Source organism: Symphalangus syndactylus, chromosome 2 (assembly GCF_028878055.3).
Source record: "Symphalangus syndactylus isolate Jambi chromosome 2, NHGRI_mSymSyn1-v2.1_pri, whole genome shotgun sequence".
Classification (NCBI taxonomy): Eukaryota; Metazoa; Chordata; class Mammalia; order Primates; family Hylobatidae; genus Symphalangus; species Symphalangus syndactylus.
The window spans coordinates 130,315,043-130,334,296 of NC_072424.2; the positions used below are offsets into that span (position 1 = coordinate 130,315,043).

General features: G+C 37.3%; 1 protein-coding gene across 5 annotated transcripts in view; it reads right to left on the reverse strand.

Moving 5' to 3' along the window:
- Positions 1–19,254, reverse strand: part of SYNE1 (spectrin repeat containing nuclear envelope protein 1) — a 528,347-nt gene that overhangs the window by 464,554 nt on the left and 44,539 nt on the right. The window contains exon 1 of one of the 5 annotated variants that reach the window (XM_063632194.1): positions 1,037–1,058. The exons of the other annotated variants lie outside the window; for them this stretch is intronic. The gene's annotated coding sequence lies outside the window, so the exon portion shown is untranslated. Of the gene's footprint in view, positions 1–1,036; positions 1,059–19,254 lie in introns of those variants that run through there. 5 annotated transcript variants of the gene reach the window in all.

Here is a 19,254-nt window from a genome sequence, read left to right on the forward strand (position 1 = left end):
ATGTTAATAACTAAATAGATCATTATGAAGTCACAACAAAATAAAAAACAATCTTCCATTTTCTGTTGCTTCTATGTTCTTGCTCAGCACCAAGCAATATAAAAGTTAAAATAGTGTATTTCCTCTATATTATGTAGGTATTTGATTGTCCCAAACACATCAAAATATTTTTATGCTTTCAGAAAAATCTTTTGAGTCTCTGCCTATAAAACCATTACTATATCATATATAAAACTCATACTCTCCTTCTCTGTGTATAATATTTAGCTTCTCTCCTGTGAACAGGATAGCCAGGGAATTAACATACCTTTTGGGTGAGGTAGATGGGGTAGTCAGTGAAATCTCCGAAAAACAAAAAGGTTGCTAGTTAAAGGCCAAAGTGGTCAACTTGACCCTTTTGGGGAGGTGCAGCCTTGCCAGCACTAGAGGCCGGACTTGCTGAGGCCACCTTGGATCTCCAGTCTCTCAGTGCTGGGTTATTTCAGTCCTTCATCCCAACAAACTTTGGGATGGGTGGTGTGCTGCACCTGTTCCCACCAGGAAGCAGGTCTTGCAGATTACTAACAGCTGTTCCCTTAATCAGAGGCAATCGAAACAATGGTATCCCCTTCCTTCTACAAATTAATAAAGGGAGCTATCTAGGAAGGTTCAGTCCTTACTATCATGGTAAGAAGTCTTTCTTTTGTAGTGTACCTCACTAAAGAGAAAGACAAACAAGCAAACAAAAAAACTCCTACTCACAGCAATAAGTAAGGTAAACATCTATCTAGGAGCTCTCTCCTAAAAGCACCCAGATGCGGAGGAATTCACATGAGACCACCCTGCCCAGTCTCAGAAAAGGATGCACAAAGGGAGATTCATCCCATTGCTCAGAAAGCAAGAAGGGAAGGGACTTTGCTCAGAAATCAAGTTGCTTATTTAATTTGATGTTTACTCTGGTCTGTTTTGACCTACACAGTAATACAGAGATATTTTTCAATTGACAACTTTCTATCTCAGTTACTTAGTTTCAATAAATTTAACCAGGAAACATTACCTTACAGTGTGTTCCATTCTGAGGTTTCTTTTAACCCAGTGGAATAGAAGTGACCCCTACTGGGTTTGTCTTCTGAGAGTGCTTAAGACCAGGAAACAAAGTACTGATTACTAGGCTTGCTTTTTAAATAACAGCCTTGGCAATGACCTCTAGCTGAGAACTGGCACTTGTGTTGAAGCTAGGTCTTCAGAAAAGGAAAATCAAGGGAAGAAAGAAGAATTCAATGTGCAGAAACAAACAAACAAAAAATGCCAGCAATTTCTGAAGGAATGGAGAGTACATGTGTATATGAATCCTGTAGCACCATGAAATTTAGAGCTACACACCTACAATCCTTCAGAGGCATTTCATGACAGCTGCATGATGAAGGGGGAGGATTTATATTTAATTTCTATATGTGTATACTTTTTATCCTAAAAAAGGGAAGGAAAAAAGCATGCAAATTACCTTCTTGTCACTAATAAAACGGTGTGATTTAACCCAAAATCCATGACTTAAAGTACCCACAAAGAGAGAAAGAAAATGGGTCTCAGGAAACAAAATTGTTTTATTATAGCTGTATTTGTATTGGGTCAATTACTGTGGCAAAGGAGGCATTTTCCCTGGCAGAAAAAAGATTAACATTTTAGTGTATTTTCTTAAATAATTTAAAAAGGAAAGAGTAACATGTAACTAAATTTAGTTTTTAATCGTTTTCTACTGGCTATATGCAACTAACTTGTTATTTTCAATGCATTTTTTAAATTTTTCAATGCTAGTTTGTGCATCACCACAGTTTTTAAAAATTTCCTTGCCAGGAAATTACCATATTTGTAATTACAATAACAAAACTCTAGTCGCTTCCTGAATTAAGGAAGGGGTTGGGGTGGGGGCAGCTTTATCACTGCAGTCTTGGACTGGCCTTTTGCCTGAAGCATTTGAAAAGGCAAGTAGAAATCAAATATATTTTTGTATAATGCCTACATCTTTAATGACACTTCTGAGGTGTCTGAGTGATACTTCTATTGTCATTGCGTAATATAATACTTAGCATTTTACTGTAATGAAGTATAACAATTAAGGTAATGTTACTACGATCTTACGTAAATTCAAACTTTTACAAACCAAAGTATGTTCTATTTTTGTCCATTTTGCCAATTCAGTTCTTCTCACTATTCTTAAAGGAGGGGTCCATTAATTACATGTATCCAAAATGCACAACAGTCTAACTAGCTGTTAGAATGACTCATTTCAGTCCTAAATGTCTTGCTTTTTGTAAAAGTGCTCATTTCCTATGCCTTATGGGAGAAATTATTTGGATTGGAAGAGCTTCAAAGCCAATAAACAGAATAAGGGGACTCCCAGAATAATAGATTTCTAGAATAAGAGCACTTTTTATAGATTAGGAAACAGCTCCAAAGTCTATGACCTGCCCAATGTCACAAAACCAGTTAGCCACAGAATGTCAGTAATAATACTCATCACTGCCAGATACTCAAAAGCTCCTTCCTCTGCAGTTAGAAAGATTCCTTACAGAAAAAGTCTTTCCTGAAGGACAATTCACTTTCTGCTAGGGATGAAGAGTAACTTAAAAAGGAGAGCAAGCAGAGGTAAGGGGAATGAATTGGTGTAATGCCAAAAGCTACGAAATAAAAGTTATTCCATGGTATTTGTTCATGGGTGTTGTGTGTGAATGATGTGTGTTGATGATTTCTGGGTCATTTAGTTTATGAGGGAAGGCAGGAAAAGCCCACAGAGCATACAAAAACAAATCAGCCACAAATTCTGAAAGAGGGAGTTGCCTTTGGTCTAATAAACATTTTAGGAATGTAAACACTTTCTGGGAAGGATACCTCTATTTGACACTCACACCTCATTGTCAACTGCTGGAATTAGATAACACCTTGTTGAATATCCTCAGGCAATGAAAAATTAAGGGTGAAGAAAGAAAAAGGAATACTTTTCTAAGGGCGAGGCACTTAGAGGTGGAGACTCCCCTCTGGGCAGTACCTACTTGAGATCTCTATAGAGGAGGCTGACATTTTTAACTGAAACTGAAGAGAAGTGATGAAAAAGCAGGTTGGATTTCATTGCTCACAACTCTTCTTCCCTCAGATGACCCCAACTTACCATTCTCTAATTTTGAAAACAGGAAAAAATGTTCAAGAAGATTTAGAACCTATCTTCAAGAAATGTCAAGAATGTAATACTGGGACTCTCATAAATTATAACTTTTCTGCATACATTTTCTGAAGATTTCCCTATAAAAGTCTGTTACCTTGACATTCTAATTCATATGCTCAAGAATTAGGTTAATTATTTTTTAAAACTTTGAGGGAAATGATCAAACTAACAGTGACAATAGCATCTACCTATCCTAAAAGAGTATGTATCACATACAGCAAACTTCTGTGACTAAGAAAGAAAACAGGTTCATTGTTAGATACAGCATAATAGCATCAAAGCTCTGTTTCACCTGTTGGAACCACAGAACATATTTTAACTTTATGGGTTGTGGGAGCGGGGGGAAGCAAAAACATTAGAGATATTCAACCAAGCTCTAAGTCATCACTTTATGAGTTACAGATTCTCAAAAACAAATTACATGAAGTCCCCAGCTGTAACTATGATTTGAGCCTCAACTCATAATGGGGTGAGAATGGAGAAAATGGGCCAAATCTACAGTCATGGAATATATAATGGGATATATATATATATATATATATATATATATATGTATGACAGATATAACAAGGTAGGCCTTAGAAGTTAATTTGGTGGCAAAAGGAGTAAGTTTAGAGAGAAAATATATACATATAATATATTATATATTATATATTTATATATTATATATAATATATATAAATATATATAATATATAATATATATAAAATATTATATATATTATATATAATATATAAATATATTATATATAAATATATTTATATAATATATAAATATATATATTATATATAATATATATATAATATTATATTATATATAATATTTCTGTCAGGTGCAGAAAGGAAAGGCAAGAACAAGAGCAAAGAGGAGGTAACTACACAGGGTTGAGCTTGGGGATGCCTTTGCAGAGGTGCAGACACGTTTCTGAGGCAAATCTCCAGATCTCATCTACGAAAACAACAAATATATATAAATATTTATATATAAATATTAATTATATATAAATATTTATATAATATAAATATTAATTATATATAAATATTTATATAATATAAATATTAATTATATATAAATATTTATATAATATAAATATTAATTATATATAAATATTTATATAATATAAATATTAATTATATATAAATATTTATATAATCTAACTTCTGTTTCTTTCAGGCACACTAACACTTTCAGATCCTTGGGACAGGCACCATTCAGTCAAATCCTTATAGAACAGGACTCTTGAAACCTCAGTTCACTCTTGGCTGTTTTTGGTTTTTTGTTTTGTTTATGTTTAATTTTGTTTTGCTTTTCATTTCTGTGGCTTTAGGTTCTTTAAGCCACCATGGAAGTACTTATTTTAAGAGAATAACCATTGGAATTTTGCTTTCTTAAGAAATATAAATGTGAATGAATGTATCAAAACATGAAATGCAAGAACTCTTCCATCTGAGCTATAATCCATCCCTGAATGACACATGATGGTGGTGTGTACAATTGATGAGGTTTGCTCTAACTCCCATGGTATAGGATGGTGGTCTTCAATCTGGGAATGTAATAAATGTCCTAAAGGACTATTTCAAGGAGCAACACCTGATAAAGTTTTTCCTAATGTCATACTGCATTGAGCAGAACAAGTCTGAATAAAGCTTTTATTTAGTGGTCTGGGCTGAATTACATGCCTCTAGATTTGTATCTGTCAAAATGTGTTTCATGGACGAATGACATCAGAATGCAATGCTCATTAGAGATGGAGCTTCCTGGGTTTTGCATCAGATGCCCCGAGACTGTCTGAGACAAGGCTTAGAGGTCTGCATTGGAACACACTCCTCACGTCATTCTTATCCGAACTGGAGTTCAAAAACCACAGCTTTAGAATCTTAAAATAGTTGTTCAATAATTTAATTATGCAAACTGCTGATAACATTAAAAAGAGAAGTTAGATTGCATTTCACTACAGTTCAGTAATCCAATAGGATGTTGATCCATTTTAAGATTGTGGTGTCAACATAAATAAACATGATCTTTGCAGTCAGAACAGCCTAGATTTGCCACAACTTACTAGCTGTGCAACCTTGAACAAGTTTCTCAGCCTATCAGAACATCGGTTTCATCATCTCTGTAATGAGGAAACTATTAACAGCTACCTCACAGGGTTGCTTGAAAGCTAAATGAACAATGTATATGCAAAACACATAGCACAGTGCCTGGAATGTAATAGGCATTCAATGCATGCTACATGTTATTATTATTATTACTTTCTATCTTAGCAACTTGAGGTGACTGTAATCTCTTTTAAAATATTCAGTGTAAACAAACTTTCCCTTATTATTCTTGCAGCATTATTACTAATGTTCTGGGAAACGACTGTTGCATAATCTGCCAAATAAGAACAAAGTGGACCTCAGCTAATCAGCAAACATGCCTGTGCATGTCTTTCTGGTAGCAACTCAGTCAGCTATTAAATTGTTCCTGCTGTGGTTTTTCAAAAAAATAAGTACTAACCCGTCTTTCTTTGCTTATGTTAACTCTAATCCGCAGTAGCTGCTTGCTTTTGCAGTTACTGGTATGCATTCACATTCTGTATCTATAGGATATAAATAAAATCAATAGAACTTGCTTTGCATGAGCCAGTGTTCAAGGTCCAACTACAGACTGGGAATAAGAAATCAGTAGGTATTTACAGCAGAAATACTAGCACATAGCACAGTCTTGGTTTTTGAGTCCTGCTATGCACAGTTTACAACACTCCCATGTATTTAGACAGTGTTAGATTTTGCTTCCAGTCACTCAAGTTTCCAAGAGTACATCGTACTCAAGTTTCCTGATGACAAATCCTATGCAATTTGGTGTGTTTTCCCTCTAAACCTCCTTCTGCCACCAAATTAACTTCTAAGGCCTACCTTGTTATATCTGTCAGAGGTAAGTAACTAAAGAATTAACTACTATGGGATTCAGGCTACCCCAGAAAGACACAGGTATTTTCCAAGTGACACAGGGGCACACAGAACAAAGGCTTTCAAAAATTTCCTTGTCGTATTTTGAGTCACAGCAGGTATAAGGACAGATAGCCAGATTCTTGACCTTCCTATTAAAATTAGCTACAGCAAGTGGGAAAACTATTTTACACTCTTCCGAATCTGGCTGTCAAGAATTAGTGGAAAAATCCAACTTTGAATTTGTGCTTCCCTGAGTGTAATCACATTTAGTCCAATTAGATTAAAGAAGAGTAGATCACCCTCAAAGCAAACAGGAAATGGAGACACAATTTGACTTCACGATTGAGCACTAACAAAAGATATATGGAAAACAGATTGGGGTCTAAAGCAAATAGCATTTTTAGTAATTTAAAAATAACTTGAGGGACACATACACATATAAAATGCCAGCTTTTATTGTCAGACAATCAAAATTGTTCATATGTTAAGCAGGCATTTTTTTTGTCATTTCTTTAAATTAATTTGAGCTTCAGATAGGAAGGCTATAATCACTGGAGCTAATAAAGTGTTTTTGTTCTTGACAAAGAATAAAACTTGCTGTTGCAAGTGGCTCAATGACAGAAATAATTTTATTAGAAGTGTAATTAATGCAGGGCTTTAAAGAAGCCACATTGGTAACCTAGGGCGCATGGTTTTAGGCAGAAATATGAACACAATTGCCACGTTGTAAGAACTCACCAAGATCCACGAAAACAATAGAGTCTAAAAAATGACATCGTTACTGCATTTTAAATCATAAAAATATTCTCGGCTCGGCGCGGTGGCTCAAGCCTGTAATCCCAGCACTTTGGGAGGCCAAGGCGGGCGGCTCACGAGGTCAGGAGATCGAGACCATTCTGGCTAACACGGTGAAACCCCATCTCTACTAAAAACACAAAAAAGTTAGCTGGGCGTGGTGGCGGGCGCCTGTAGTCCCAGCTACTCGGGAGGCTGAGGCAGGAGAATGGCGTGAACCTGGGAGACGGAGCTTGCAGTGAGCCGAGATTGCACCACTGCACTCCAGCCTGGGCGACAGAGCAAGACTCCATCTCAACAACAACAACAAAAAAAGACAGAAAGAAAGAAAAAAAAATTCTCTAACTACGAAAATGCTTCTAAACTCTGGTGATTTTCCAGACGGGAGTTGGAGTGAAGGTCTACATTCATTTAGACTGTATCAGAGCTCCCCATTATTACAAGCTTGAGTTTTCTATTTTTTTAATTTAGATTTGTAAGTAATATGCCAATAAAATAATTTACCTATTTGTTATACTATACCTTGCCTACTTGCAAAATGCTTATAGTATCCAACAGGCCTTACTTAGAAAGTAACAACCAGAAACAAATGTTTCTTGGAATAACAAACTCCACATCTTCTCTACATCCTGCATTTTTCCCTGTATATTCTGTGATTTGATACAGTGTTTTTGTGAGTGTGGGAGTACATGTGTGAAGTGTCATTCTTTCTACTAAATATATAAATCCAGATAGCAAAAATAGTTTTTTTGCTACAATAGGCAGTGAAACAATGGCAAACTATTTTTCTTTTGTTAAATTCATCAAATCTGAAACTTTATTTTTTTTCACTTTTTAAAAAGTTTTTAAATTATGAAATATTTACAGACTCACAGGACATTACTTGGAAATACACAGGAAGATCTCATGTACACCTTCACTTGGTCTCCCCCAATGTTAACATCTTTCATTACCACAATATAATATCAAAACTTCATATTCTTGGCCTGGTGTGGTAGCTCATGCCTGTAATCCCAGCACTTCGGGAAGCTGAGGTGGGCAGATCACTTGAGGTCAGGAATTCAAGACCAGCCTGGCCAACATGGTGAAACCCCATTTCCACAAAAAATACAAAAATTAGCCGGGCATGGTGGCATGTGCCTGTAACCCCAGCTACTTGGAGGCTGAGGCAGGAGAATCACTTGAACGTGAGAGGTGGAGGTTGCAGTGAGCAGAGATTGTGGCACTGCACTACGGCCTGGGCAGCAGAGTGAGACTCCATCTCAAAAAACAAAAGAAAAAAAACACTTTATATTCTTTAATTCCAGTATCTAACTTTGATTTCAAGATTCCCTTTGAAATTTTTAAGGCTTATTAACGCTATGAAGTCTATAACCCTATTTTCCTGTTAACCTTCATAATTAAGAATTTGACCTCTAATTACTATGCATACGTCTCTTTTATGAATTTCTCTAATAACGTTTTATATGACTGTCACTTCTCTGTTTATTTCATTAACTTTTTTTTTTTTTAACAGTAAGAGCCATCTTTTGCTTCCAGGTTATTTATTTAAAAATCCATCAAGTCTTTGGAAACAGATATTAATTTAATATTGTAATTTATTTCAGAAGAGATTTGACTTCATATGCCTATAACCAAGAAATGCAAATCTGTAGTAAAGATAATGATATTTTACTTGCTACTTCTCACAAAATAGGCTCCATTGGTTTAAATTTAGTAACTAAGAGTATTTCTTTTTTTAAGTCATATTGCAGAAGATTGCATTTTCCAAAGATGACAACGATAATATTTCTGGTCTTACATGCTCTTCCAGAACCTTGCTACTACCCCATTAAGAGAGAGAAATTTTTTCCTTCCCCTTGAAGTTGTGTGAGCTATTGGGACTGCTGTGACAAGTAGGATATGTAAGAAGGGAGGCTGTGTGACTTCTGAGACTAAGTCTTAAAGGCAAAAAGTTCTGTCTGGCTCTTTCTCTTGAGTCACCTGCCTTTGGATCTCAGCTACTATGTTGTGAGGATACCCAGGCCACAGGCAGAGGCCCTGTGGCAGATGTTCCCGCTAAAGTCTCAGCCACAGGCCAGAATCAACTGCCAGATGTAATAAGAGAGCTTTCAGAAGATTCCAGCCACCAGCATTTTCTTTTCCTTTCTTATTGTGTCACTTTTTTTTTTTCTTTCCAACTTTTATTTTAGGTTCAGGGGGTGCATGCACAGGTTTGTTACATGGGTAAATTGCATGTGTTGGGGGTTTAGTATACAGATTATTTTGTCACCCAGTTAATGAGCATAGTACTCAATAGGTAGTTTTTCAATCCTCACCCTCCTACCATCCTCTACCCTCAAGTAGACCCTGGTGTCTATGTTATTCCCTTCTTTGTGTCCATATGCACTCAATGTTTAGCTCCCACTTACAGGTAAGAACATGTGGTATTTGGTTTTCTTTTCCTGTGTTAATTCGCTTAGGGTAATGGCCTCCAGCTCCATCCATGTTGCTGTAAAGAACATGATTTCATTCTTGTTATGGCTGTGTATTATTCCATGGTGTGTATGTACCACATTTTCTTTGCCCAGTTCATCATCGATGGGCTGATTCCATGTCTTTGCTATTGTGAAGAGTGCTGCAATGAACATCTACATGAATGTGTCTTTATGGTAGAACAATTTATATTCATTTGGGTATATACCCAGTAATGGGATTGCTGTGTCAAATGGTAATTCTGTTTTAAGTTCTTGGAGAAATCTCCAAACGGCTTTCCACAGTGGCTGAACTGATTTACATTCCCACCAGCAATGTATAGGTGTTCCCTTTTTCTCCACAACTTTACCAGCATCTGTCATTTCTTGACTTTTCAGTAATAGCCCTTATAACTAGCGTGAGATGGCATCTCATCATGGTTTTGATTTGCATTTTTCTGACGACGAGTGATGTCAAACATTTTTTCATATACTTGTCCACATGTGTGTCTTATAGAAGCGTCTGTTCATGTCCTTTGCCCATTTTTCAATGGGGTTGTTTAGTTTTTGCTTGTTGATTTGTTCAAGTTCCTTATGGATTCTGGATATTAGATCTTTGTCGGATGCACGGTTTGCAAATATTTTCTCCCATTCTGTAGGTTGTCTGTTTACCCAGTTGATAGTGTCTTTTGCTATGCAGAAGCTCTTTAGTTTAATTAGGCCCTGCTTGTCAATGTTTGTTTTTGTTGCAATTGCTTTTGGAGTCTTCATCATGAAATGTTGCCAGGGCCTACATCTAGAATAGTATTTCTTAGGTTTTCTTCTACAGTTTTATTGTTTTAGGTTTTACCTTTACATCTTTGGTCCATCTTGAGTTGATTTTTGTATATAGTGAAAGGAAGGGATCTAGTTTCAGTCTTCTGCATATTAGCCACCAGTATTTAAGTCTTCTAGCTGAGGATCCAGGCATCGTGGAGCAGAGATAAGCCATTCCTACTGAGCCCTATCCAAAATTCCTGATCCTCAAAATGTGTGAGAATAAAAGTGATTGTTTTTTGCTACTGAGTTTTCTAATTTGTTACAGAGCCACAAATGACCAGAACACATGTACACTTAGATGTAAACATTTGCAGGGAGAGTATTTGGCACTCATTGGGCTACATCTGTTAATACCTGTAATGTTGCTCTTCTCTTGGCTTCTTATACAATGTGTTCCATTCTTCATTGATCAGTTAGTCTCTACTTTGTCAACTTTAGCAAACCTACCTAAGCAGGGCTCGTTAAAATGAACAATACGTCTTCCAGGGAGGCCTCAGGAACCACTGATGTGTGCAAAGACCTGCTTCCCTGAGAATGCCCTCCACATAGCACTGACAGCTCTCTGAATTCCCGGCCAAGTGCAGCAGGCTAAACCATGTATGGGCCTGAATCAACTAGGACTTTTATGTGCACAGGTATGAGGGGATGCTCTGGTGGACCAGGGACTGGAATATTGTGAGAAGGCTTCTGCATCAGCCATAACCTGCAGCCCGTACCTCAAATCAAATGACCTCCCAGTTACCTGGAGAGAGACCAGAAGTCTCACCAGTAAGTACGCAGGAGTGTCTGAGGGTGCAAACAATAATGGCATTCCACAAATATTTACTGAGTAGCCACTGCATCCTAAAAGGACGATGTAGGGACTTCAGAGTTAGGAAAATAACCATGTAAACACGCAGTTACTGTGCGGTGAGTGCTACAGCAGACATAAGCACACCAACTTCCCACTGCTCGTGGCCCCTCTCTCTACACCAATGTCTCATCCATCACCTTTGCTTTCATTCCCTGTCCTGTCCTCAGACCTCCCTTTCCAGTTTTAGTGCAAACACCTCATCACTTTCCCTTGATGTTTCTTAAAGGGAACTTAGTGGTCCACCAGCCCAAGAATCCCTTGGGGGTTTTTGTTAATATTGCAGACCCCTGGGTCACTTTAGACTCACTGAGTCAAAATCACCAGTGGTGGGATCCAGGGTTTGAATTTTTGTAAATGTCCCCTGCTGATTCTTATGCATCTATTCTTGTCTTCCCCACTCTAGTCTCTGCTATCCGATTCACGCTTCTTGTGAACACTAGATTAATTTTTCAGAGCTTGACTCTGATAATATCACTCCCTTGCCACCTCAAAATGGGTTACCAGTGCCTAGCAGGCTTTTTGCTCTATATCCCAGTACTCAAAACTTTTTACAATCTGGCCTCAACCTACTTCCTAGTCATGTCACCAATAACCCACATAGAGCTAGTTGTATGACATACAGCTTGCTTCTGCCAAATCGTATCCCCCTCCACCCCCCACTTCCCAAACATAGCCAGGACTTCCCACCAGCTGCCTGCCTGGAGGAAAGTTTTGCAAGTTAGCCTGCCACTCTGAATACCTTCAGCTCTTCTGTGGCAGCTGGTAAAAATTCTCCCTAGCACCTAGTTCAAAGATAAGGTCTCCCATAATATCATCATATCTGGAAGTTCTCTTTCCCTTCTCTCAAAATCTGTAGCACCTTGTCTTAAATATTCTCATAGTCTCTCTCACATCCCTCCTTGTAATAACAATATCAATAGTTACCTAGTCCCACTCACCCCCTAAAAGTATTCAAATATGTGTATATAAACATGTGTGTGCATGAGTACGTGTACACACACTGAGTTAAATTTTAAAGGTCAAATATATATGTACACACACACACACACACATACGTTACATATTACATATACATATTGCCACCTTAAAATGGGTTACCAGTGCCTAGCAGGCTTTTTGCTCTACATTCCAGTACTCAAAACTTTTTACAGTTTGGCCTCAACCTACTTCCTAGTCATGTCACCAATAACCCACATAGAGCTAGTTGTATGACATAAAGCTTGCTTCTGCCAAATCGTATCCCCAGTACTCAAAACTTAAGATAGATAGATATAGATAGATGATAGATGATAGATAGATAGATAGATAGATAGATAGATAGATAGATAGATAGATAGATGTGTGTGTGTGTGTGTGTGTGTATTTAACTTTATTTTATTTTAGATCCATGGGGTACATGTTCATGTTTGTCACAGGACAATATTGGGTACTGGTGGAGACCGGGCTTCTAGTGTACCCATTACCCAAACAGTGAAAACTATCTGATAGGTTATTTTTCAATCATCAGCCCCATTCTATCCTTCCCTTTTTTGGAGTTTGCAGTGTCTATTACTTTCATCTTTTTTTAAAATCACTTCATCTTTGTCAAAGAGTATACTGGCCACTTATATATATTGTGGCCTTTTCAAAATTTGCTGAAATCTATAATTCTACAATATAAATTTATTTCATAATTTCTAAATACTTTGTAGAAGGTTGCAATCATATTTAAAATTTTTCATCAGAGTATTATATTTAGTAATTGTTTTGCTATGAATACAGACAAAATCATGAAGTGCTATTAGAATCAAGTTGGCACTTTAGTTAGAGTGGAGGGATTCTGAAGTGTTATAAATCTTATATATTTTATAATTATTTTATTGATAAAGACCAATAAATAAGCTGCTACTTAGTAATATAAAAGTTACTTTGTACCAAAGGGAATACATTAAATATATATTTTGAGTTACCTGTACTCAGATCCTAAATCAGTGACCCTCATTAAGGAACCACTGTGTGTTGGGACTTCTCGTGTGCCCCGGCTTCATGCGTCACATCCTAAAATGAAGGTCACTCAGGGTGGAAGGGTCTTTAGGACCATCACAACTTTCCCTTTCTCACACCCCCAACCCATATCTGTCTCCCTGGGAGGACAGGCTTTGCAGTGACATCTCTATCATTACTAGTTGGGCATCATTACCTCACTGTCCTGAGCCCCATTCCCTTATTATGAGGGTAAAAATAGTGTCACCAGCTTTCTAAGGTTACTGTGAGGATTGGACAGAATAATAGGACATCTATAAATGTTGCCTGTTTTATTACAACAATTCCAATGTGTGGGACATTTATCAGAAAACTTAGAGAAACAGAAGATGCCTTACTTCCAGAGACTGGTAAATAGGCTGTGTCTGTTTTTACAGGTTCCAGAAATTCTCCTACCTCAAATCCCCCTATCAGCCTCCAATCCCCTGAAAGCTGGCAGTGACTCAGATGAACCTGTCAGTCTGGAATCAATGGTTCATTTCTGTTGTAAAAGGGACATTGGAAGAGAGCACTATGCCTTCTCTGTCATTTGATCCTCTGCTTGATTGAATTTGTCAGCTTTTTTCCTGAGAGCTGACGTGGGTGGATTAGACCATGGGTGGGCCTGCCGCAGAGATTAAAGAAGCAGGGATGGACTGGAGGTGGGGAGTCCTAACGAACATGTTTATCCTACTCAACATTGCCTAAACACTAGACATAGCCACACAAGGAAGGAGAAAAACATCTTCTCTGTGTGCATCTTTGTGATGGGTTTAGAGGCAACGTATAGGAAGGCATTATTGCCTGAGAGTTATGAACAGAAACTCTGGTACCAGACTGCCTGCTTTCAAATCCTGGCACTGGCACTCACTAGCTTTGTGATCTTTGGCAAATTACTACACTTGTGCCTCAATATCCTCATCTGCTAAACTGGGGAGCACAATAATTAAAGTTTTCCTTAGGGTTCTGGTGAGATTTAAATAAGATGACACGTGTCATCTGTATACTGCAAGTATACACTTGCAGTAGTGCCTGGCTACAAAGTTTCAACAAATACGGAGAAAGAGAGAGACAGAGAGAAAGAAAAAGATCACAAAATCGGATCATACTATGCTTTAACTTTTTATGCTTAATGTATTGTGATTTATAATTTATAAGTTAAGTAGAGATAACCCAAAATACATATTTAATGTATTCCCCTTGGTGCAAAATAACATCTGCTTTTCTGTATCCCTACTTATTTTATTTATTTATTTCGTTTTTTGAGACAGGGCCTTGCTCTGTCACCCAGGCTGGAGTGCAATGGCGCTGTCAAACCTCACTGGAACCACAGTAGCTGGGACCACAGGTGTGCACCACCATGCCCAACTAGTTTTTTTGATTTTTAGTAGAGACGAGGTCTCGCTATGTTGCCCAGGCTGCTCTACACTTCTGGGCTCAAGTGATCCTCTCTCCTCGCCCTCTCAAAGTGCTGGGGTTACAGGCATGAGCCACTGCACCCGGCCTTATATTTTTCATATAGTATTTAATATAGCAAGTTAACATAATAGTTATATGTATGGCTACACTCTTGTGTAGAAAATATGCAGAAAATATTTCTGGAATAAAAATGTACACATGCTTCTGCATCTTCACATTACATTACATTTAAACCTTCATCATATTTTAATAGCTGCATAATGTTGCATGGTATGAATGCATTTTTCTATTTGTAAAGAGTTCCTTATAAGGAAACTTAAGATGTTTTTAGCTGATATGGCTTGGCTATGTCTCCATCCAAATCTTATCTTGAATTGTAGTTCCCGAAATCTCCATCCAAATCTTATCTTGAATTGTAGTTCCCGTAATCCCTACGTGTCATGAGAGGGACCGGGTGGGAGGTAATTTAATCATAGAGGCGGTTATTCTCATGGTATTCTGCTGATAGTGAGTGAATTCTCACGAGAGTTGAGGGTTTTATAAGGGGCTTTTCTCCCTATTGCTCGGCACTTCTTGCCTTGCTGCCGCCACATGAAGAAGAACCTGTTTGCTTCTCCTTCTGCCATGACTGTAAGTTTCCTGAGGCCTCCCCAGCCACGCTGAACTGTGAGTCAATTAAACTTCTTTCATTTATAAATTACCCAGTCTCCGGTATGTCCTTATTAGCAGCATGAGAACAGACAAATACACTAGCATTATCAAAAATGTTGCAATTAACAACTTTGTAGTCTAGTTTTACATGCAAATGCGAATAGATCCATGGGATAAAATCATAGAAGCAAAATTACTGACTCAACGTTTATGCACATCTCTAATTGGAGGAATATTGCCTAAGTGCAGATGTTTTCTTTTGTCCTTTGCCTATTTTCTACTGACTGGTTTTCTTTTTTGTAATGATTTATAAAGACCTTTGTCTATTACAAAATTATATAACTTCTGTCATATTTGTGACACATTTTTCTCCAACTTTCTCATTTGCTTTTTATTTACACATTTTGTTGTGCAGATATTTTTAGGCCCTGAAATGTACAAATCAGTTTCTTTTTGTTTCTGGGTTTCTGACAAGCTAAGAAAGGATTTCCCCATTACTAGATTATAAAAGAAAAAAACGCCGCCATGATTTTTAAAATAGTTCTACGGTTTCATCTTTTAAAATTTAGGTTAAGCCATATGAAATCAGTAAAAATCAAGTGATTTTAGCCTACAAAATGTCAGTTGCAGACAAATGTATTTAAACCTTTGGTCTGCTTGAAATTGCGTGTGTGTGTGTGTGTGTGTGTGTGTGTTCGGGGTGTATGTGTGTGCTGTGTGAAATATAAAGACATGAGGTAATAAGTCAGCTCCTTTCCTCTGCTTCCCTATCCAAGTGTCTCCAAATGATTTCATGAATATTCTCATCTCTTACATATTTGGGCCTATTTTGAACTACATATTCCACCCTGAGTATATATATGTCTAAATTACTGTGGTTGGCAAGTATATTCCAATATCTAATACAATTAGGTTTCCCTCATAACTCTTCTTTTGTAGACTTTTTTCTATATACCATATAATGTTTATTTTTCAGAATTAATATAATTATTTCTAACAATTCAAAGTTTGTAAAAGTCTTGCTCAAGAGTGCAATTTTAGCTTAATTTGTTATCTGACATCTTTATTGTGACTTTTCTTGTCCAGGAACAAGTTATGTCTTTCAATTTCGTCCAAGTCTTCTTCTATATATTCTTGAAAAGACTGTGTCAGATTTTTCTTCATATAATTTCTCCACATTTGACGTCTTCCACCTTCTTAAATTCTCTTGCTGTTTTTTTAACAGCTTTTCAGTTGATTCCTTTATGTTTTCCAGTCATACATTCATAATATATGTAACTAATGATAGGTTTGCCATACCACTTCCAACTATTTTTGTTATTTATTTTACCCAATTATATTGGCTGGTATGTGACTACTGACTTTGGTGGGAATGTTCTTAAAACTTAGCACTGATGCTGGCTATATACAAACACACACACACACACACACACACACACCACACACCACACTATGAAGATTTTATACAAATCAGAATTAAGTGCAAATTTCATATAACTTATTTTGCATTTGGATGGGTATAGAGTTTTTTCTTCGAGTTATTACTAAGATAAATTATATTAATATAATCCATAACCCTGAATTATCTCTACATTCCTAGAAGACTCCCCCATTTGGTAGCACATTACTATATTAACAAACTGTGAAGTCTATTCTAGGTCACAGAAAATAATTGCAGCTCTATGTTGTCTTCTTCAGCCCTGATTCTCTGATGTTCTTCAGAAAGAAAATAGGTCTGTATTAGAACATTCTCCACATCTACAATGGCTTCCCATGGGCCAAGTCATATCTTTGCAAAGGGTTATTTTGGGACCATTTCACCTATCTTTAGAGAAGTCCATGCCCTAACTGAGCTTCAGAATGGTATGTATCAGTCTTTGATGTCTTTCATTTGATCTGATCCAATTATCACTATTATTTGGCAGATAGTGATACTCCTATCCTAAAGGTTTGGGTAGGAGTATGATTATTTTCAAGTTTACCAATGTTGAATTTTTTCCACAATTTTTGCATTCCTTTTTGTTGCTTTTGATAAGTCTCAGGGAAAAATAAAAATATCCTTCCTTATAATCTTTTACCAGAACTCCTACACCATTACTCCAAGGGCTAGCTGCTGCTCCTTTGAATGGCTATACTTAAATTATCTAACCAATATCCCACTTTTAGATATTTAGGTTATTCCAAATTCTCACTCTGATAAATATCACTGAATAGAAATAACATTTTAAAAGACCAATATTGGAGAAAATCAAATTTATACAAAATAGTAACTAGTAGAAAAGTAAAGGATGCCTGTAGAATAGTGAAAAACCTAATGAAAAGGAGCTGTGGGGTGAGTTTGTGGGGTGAGTTGCTCAGGCAGAAAGGAACAGAAAGGGAACTAAATCTCTTTAGCAAGTTCCTCTTATTTAATCTCTTCTCTTTCCCCTTCCCACATCTTCTCTCGTAGAGGGTCTGCTGTGGCAATATTGCTGTGTGAGATTAGGACACCTCTCTCTGATGTGTAAGGTGCAAGCTAGATTGTGGTGGCAGGCAGCCTTATGTGTTTCCATTCTCTTGAGTTCTCACTTATTGGAAAATCCAGGACAGCCATTAGCAATCACAGAAATGATTTTAAAACCATTGTCCAGAAGAAATTCCTTTTCTGCCACATGGAACTTAACTGCTATAAATTACGATTTTGGGAATAGTACATTGATTTAAGTAAGAGGGACAGTCACCTTGAATCAAAGAACCAACTCTTACATTGGGCTTGTAAATGTTTTTCTGTTTAAGAATAATAATAGCAGGATTTAACTAGACACTTATATTAGACATAGATGCCGTAAAATTTCAAGACTGTTTCAACTTTATCACTTGTCTGTCTGAAGAACCTAGAGATTTACACAGTCTAGCTGACATTCAAGTTCTTTAACTTCTCACCCCCACCTGCTTCATCAGATACAGATGTCTCAAATCAGACTTAGCACTAAGGTGGGCAGCAGTGAATAAAACATAAATGTCAACAACAAAACCCACAGGAAAATTTAAAATAACTGTCTTGTTGAGGTTCTGTACTGGGCATTAAGGATAAAGAAGTATCTTATATAATCTGTGCCTTGAAGAAGCTTACACCGTGCTGAGCTAAATAGAGATGACAATTTTCAAGATTGAAATGATCAGTGATACAATGTCACACAGAAAGGCAAGAACTATTCTATTAAAAGTTCTTTGGTCTGGATTTTTTGGGTGTGTGCTTTTACTCCCTGAGTAGATGGACAGCCAATGAGAGTCCTGATCAGTAGCTAACTAGGTTCTAGGACAAGCAACGTTAAGATTAGACTTGCAGAAGAAAAAAGAATCCTCTCAGCAGGTCAAGCTGCCCCTACATTATGGATAGGAAGGGTTGGGGAGGAGGGATGTGTGGGACGTCAGACTTGCCAGAGGAGCTCTTTTGAAACTCGCATGTCCAGGCTTCCTCGCTTTGCAGTTCTGGTGAACATGAGAAGGGAGAAGGAAAGGCAGGCACATTTTGAAGTCTTCTAGGTAATTAACTTTCTTTCCTCTTCACCCTGCATCCAAAAGAGGCTGGTAGGGACACCCTGCAAAGGTCCATCCAGGTGGGTCCCTGGGAGGGCACCCAGCACTAAGGGCACCTTTTGAAAAATAAGCCAGGCTTAACCCTCTACAGCCACATAGCAAGCAAGAAATCAGGAAAGCCAAGAGTTTTAAATGCTTGTATTCTTTTTCTCTTTTTTTGTTCTGTTGTCTAGGCTGCAGTGCAGAGGCATGATCTTGGCTCACTGCAACCACTACCTCCCTGGTTCAAGCAACCCCACCACGCCCGGATCATTTTTGTATTTTTAATAGAGATGGGATTTCACCACGTTGGCCAGGCTGGTCTCAAACTCCTGACCTCAGGTGGTCCACTCATTTTGGGCTCCCAAAGTGCCGGGATTACAGGAGTAAGCCACTATGCCTGGCCAAATGCTGTATTCTAATCCTTCCTTTTAGTAGAGGTCATGGGTATTTGTTAGCCATTTCATGGGATTATGGAAGAAATATGTAATCATGAAACATATTATTACTAGTTTTGATTATCTGAGAAAGGCTACTAGTAATCTCAGAAAACCATTTTCTACCATGAAA